At 45.2% G+C, this 5,000-nt stretch overlaps 1 protein-coding gene across 3 annotated transcripts in view; it reads right to left on the minus strand.

Moving 5' to 3' along the window:
* Positions 1-5,000, minus strand: part of LOC125025634 (E3 ubiquitin-protein ligase MIB1-like) — a 395,737-nt gene that overhangs the window by 40,723 nt on the left and 350,014 nt on the right. The window lies entirely within an intron of this gene.

A 5,000-nucleotide genomic window follows, 5' to 3' on the forward strand; every position in this document is an offset into this window, starting at 1 on the left:
GGGAGGCACATGGCGGCTCTGCCGGAGAAGACGACGTGGCTGCAGTAGCTGGGAACGAAGGGCGGTAATCGCGAAACTCAAGGTGCTGGCGTGTGTAAGGGCGGCGTGGTGATGATGCAGGGATGGGTAAAAGGGTGGGTGGAACGGGTGCGACATATAAGGATGGGCGGCGGGTGGAGGTGGTCCTGAGTGGGGGTATGGGGGAGGGTGCCAAGTTTAGCCCCGGGGCTGGTGTAGAGTGTCGGGGGTGCCGGGGTGCGTCGCCCAGTCGCCCAGTGCCCGCTTGGCTCTTCCACACTCACTGTGCCTCACCCGTGCGGGCAGACATCTCTCTCCCCTGCTGCGGCCCCGGACACACATACCCCGCTGCACTGCCGGGTCCTTGGTGTCCTTTACGACTTCGCCACGCGGCTTGCGCCTGCCCCGCCCTACTTCGCTGCTGCAGCCCAGCAGTCTACGTTGGTGCTGGCCTGCATGGAGGCAGCTGAATCCCGCCTTGCAGAATCGTCAGAATCAACACTTGTGGTTCCTACGGCCCCGTGCTTCCTTACGTCCCGTACGCATATAGAGAGCTATGGAATGTAAAGAAGTATGGAGTTGTGGGCGCCAGCCTTCTTCACGACCTCGATCTTCTTGGTAATTTACAGCAACGGCGAGGCTCTCAGAGCGGCGGGCGGCGAGAGTGAGCACCCACACACAACATGGCCGCCGCCATGCCATCAGTTCGCGGCCCCATTGTTGAATAATGTCGCCCCGCACGCCGCTCGGCCCCTCGCCTGCTCGACACCACATCGCGTGAAGAGCATCGCCCCATAGAAGTTTCGGCGAAGTTCCTTTCTGGAGAAGGGAGGATCGCGTCCCCAGCACTAGAGCTCATTCACCCAGCTGGCTGTTGTGTGAGTCTGCGCCAACAGTCAGCCGGGTCGGGACAAGCTCACCACACTTTCATCGCCGCTGCGCCGCCGCTTCGCTCGACATCTGCGACCGCATAATTCAGTGTCGAAAGAGATCGGGCGTGTGATCACGGTTGACACGCGTAGTTTATATCCTATATATTTGTGAAAGGCGTAAGTACTCGGGGCGTGTCGAGGTAGTCAGTTCAACAAAGTCCAAAACTAAGTATATATCTAAAAAAACAACCAGCGATCGCAATAAGTTCAAGCGACTCATCGAAGTGAAGACGCAGGTGAAGTCGTGTATACTTGATGCGTAAGCGGGCCTCATGGCTTATAATTTTCAGGAATATAACTATGACACTATCCTAATAATCCGATTGTTTCTGCTGAAGTGTTCGTAATTCTATCATTTGCTTGAGCTAAAAATTAGTTCATTTTAGTGACAGAAAGGCAGCTAAGTACTTTTTAAAATCAAATCAAAGTATCATTTGATATATCTCCTGCTTACGAGAGTCTACTTTTCTAAGTCTTTTATCTATCTATATCTCGCCATAAAAAAAAAAAATTCTTTCACAGGCTTCACGTGAGATATTATACTAGTATTAACTTAGAGCGTGCATTAAGACTAAATGTTGCTGCGATGATGTTCACGATGCTGTTTCACAGTTCATACACAAGCAAATTCCATTTTCTCTTTGCATTCTTCATCTCCATCTCTTTACAGAATTATTGTACCTGCTGTTAATGCCACAACCTTGACGATGCCCTTTTGCCATTATTTTAGAGACCCTTGTGCATACCCCATAATGTGGTCAGCTGGGTAATGATTACAGATAAGGTCTGCAATTTCCCATGATTTAACTAATTATAATGTTATGTCGCTTGGTAAATATAGAAATATCTTTTAATGACGAATTACTAATTACCTGAAGATAAAGCGCACACTATAATTCAAAATGATAGCTTTTCAGGAATTATTCATGACAAATGAATAATTAATTTTGTTTTACAATATTAATTAAACAAATCAACACAAACATTAAGAAACAATTTCAAAATTATGCTCATAAGCATGATAAGCATGGCAATTAACAATAATCAAGAAATTTTGTTTATTTCATCTTTGTACACAAATGACTGATTGTGTCTGTCGAAAGTTTTGTAATATATTATAGTATAAGTTTTATAATATATTATAATATAAGTTTTATAATATATTATAATATTTAATATATTCACGGACTACGGGCACTCCCCCTTATAATTACTTTCAGATTATATTTTCACCAAATAATCTCACTGCAGAGGTTATTCACCTTTTTTCTAGCTGTTTCCTAATCAGGTGCGGAAGCTGACGGGAGCGACCTACCATACTCCGGCAAGATGAAAACTCCATCCTCTATTCTCTGCGACTGACTCACATTAGACATTATTAGAAATTAGACAGAGGCAGAGAACAAAGGTCCAAGCGCGAATTATTTCCAGCGCAGATGGGAGGCGAAGGTGGAAGACCAATAGTAACTTGTATTACTTGTATTATCCATATCATGCACTCGGTTAACGGGCATCAAAATCGTGGCAGCGGTGCGTCCAACGAGCGGGCCATTCTTCAGATTGCTAGGCGGACGCGTGTGTGCCTCCGTCGGTGCCTCTCCTGTACCTCTAATTTCTCGTCTCAAGAAACTTCTCCCTTTTTCATCCCTTTCGCCACTTTCCCATTAGTTCCAGTGTCAATACTTCCCTCGCCGTCGCTGACTGCTGACACCGCTGACACTGCTGACACCGTGGCTACCACCTCCACCCTGGTATCATGTTACTCCCGCAACCCATTTTACTTCTTCCTTTGTGTGTTCAGCCCATACCAACTCCAAACATTACAGCTACTGACACCAACAATACCGAACGTTTCCTCTCCTCCCCCTCCCCCCGCGCTCTTCCATTACAGCACCCATTAGCCGAAACCAAAACTGCTAACTCCCCGCTTCTCCTCCCTTAGCTGCCACTGCTATCGGTATGAAAACAAACCCAGGACAACTCCCCAGTCCCTTCACCCTAAAGCCAACTCCACAAAAGAAACTTTAAGCCTGAGAAATCCAACAAAGGAATCTCACTTTAATAGATATAGCAAGTTAGGTGTTGCTGGGAAACACTTTGTAAAGCCCTATTTACCCCATTTGATGACCTATCTTTCTGACTTGTTGTGAATAGTGTGTTTGTAGTATATTCCGGTGTACTTGTACGGTATGAGCACAATATGAAGACGAATAAAAACTATTTGAATACGATTTAAAATAGAATAGGTAGTCTTTCAATATGGTATACGGATGTATACGTAACTTATCAATATGGTAAAAAGAAGCATTAAATGCATTTCAGATGGTATGAGGAAGCATTAATTACCTTTCAGTGTGGTATAAGGAAATAAAAGTAGTTTTTCAATATGGTATCAAGAAACTGATACTTTGAACATATTTTTTATCCCATTCACTTCGGGTTAATGTTTAATAAGTAACTGATAGTATTTCCCTTTAAATATGAATATTATCTTTATAGCGGCACAGTATCCGCAGCGTTTGTCTGTAACCCCTCTCTCCCTCTGTCTCTCAGTCTCCTTCTCTGTCTCTCAGTCTTCCTCTCTGTCTCTCAGTCTCCCTCTCTGTCTCTTAGTCTCTCAGTCTTCCTCTCTGTCTCGCGGTCTCCATCTGTCTCTCGGTCTCCATCTGTCTCTGTCTCTCTCCCTGTCTCTCAGTCTCCCTCTCAGTCTCTCAGTCTCCCTTTCTGTCTCTCAGTCTCCCTCTCTGTCTCTGTCTCTCAGTCTCCCTCTCTGTCTCTGTCTCTCAGTCTCCCTCTCTGTCTCTGTCTCTCAGTCTCCCTCTCTGTCTCTGTCTCTCAGTCTCCCTCTCTGTCTCTGTCTCTCAGTCTCCCTCTCTGTCTCTGTCTCTCAGTCTCCCTCTCTGTCTCTGTCTCTCAGTCTCCCTCTCTGTCTCTGTCTCTCAGTCTCCCTCTCTGTCTCTGTCTCTCAGTCTCCCTCTCTGTCTGTCTCTCAGTCTCCCTCTCTGTCTCTGTCTCTCAGTCTCCCTCTCTGTCTCTGTCTCTCAGTCTCCCTCTCTGTCTCTGTCTCTCAGTCTCCCTCTCTGTCTCAGTCTCTCAGTCTCCCTCTCTGTCTCTGTCTGTCAGTCTCCCTCTCTGTCTCTGTCTGTCAGTCTCCCTCTCTGTCTCTGTCTCTCAGTCTCCCTCTCTGTCTCTCAGTCTCCCTCTCTGTCTCTGTCTCTCAGTCTCCCTCTCCCTCCCTCCCTCTCTCTCTCTCTCTCTCTCTCTCTCTCTCTCTCTCTCTCTCTCTCTCTCTCTCTCTCTCTCTCTCTCTCTCTCTCTCTCTCTCTCTCTCTCTCTCTCTCTCTCTCTTCTCTCTCTCTCTCTCGTCTTCTCTCTCTCTCTCGTCTTCTCTCTCTCTCGTCGTCGTCTCTGTCACTGTCTCTCCATTCTTCTTTTTCTTCTTCTCGCATTATTATTACACACTCGACATACTAATGCTATTATTTTTAATTCTACTTTTGCTTTCACTTTCAGTCAGTAGATTACTGCTAATTACACGTATCCATCACGGTTTGAGGATAACGTAAATTGTCTATGTATCAACATGCTTATAACAACCATCAAGGTGTCTTATGGGTGTGGCGTGATGTTACGTAATGCGAGATATGCTTTTCGTGGAAGATAAAATGTCCTTTTATGCAAACAGATTAGCCAATCTTAAAAGACAGGAATAAATGTGGTGATTCGCGGTTGGCTGCCTCTACTTATTCTATAAACGTAGAAAGTATCCTCTAACCTTTTCCTTTTAAGCAAATGCAGTGTCGTAAAAAAAACTCGTAAGGGCATATATCGAAACGAAAAGAGGTATTATTATTATTATTATTACCATCATCATTATAATCATGAATTATCATCATTATCACCGATCATAATCGTACTTTCATTCATTATCATTGTTGTTATCACCATCATCATTATCATATTTTAAATGAAACCAGCGAACCAACGCACTCGAGCTCACGTTCCATTCAACTCCCGGCGCGGACTGAATCGGTCCAGTGCCCACACCTA

The sequence above is a fragment of the Penaeus chinensis genome, chromosome 5, assembly GCF_019202785.1.
Source record: "Penaeus chinensis breed Huanghai No. 1 chromosome 5, ASM1920278v2, whole genome shotgun sequence".
NCBI classification, from domain to species: Eukaryota; Metazoa; Arthropoda; class Malacostraca; order Decapoda; family Penaeidae; genus Penaeus; species Penaeus chinensis.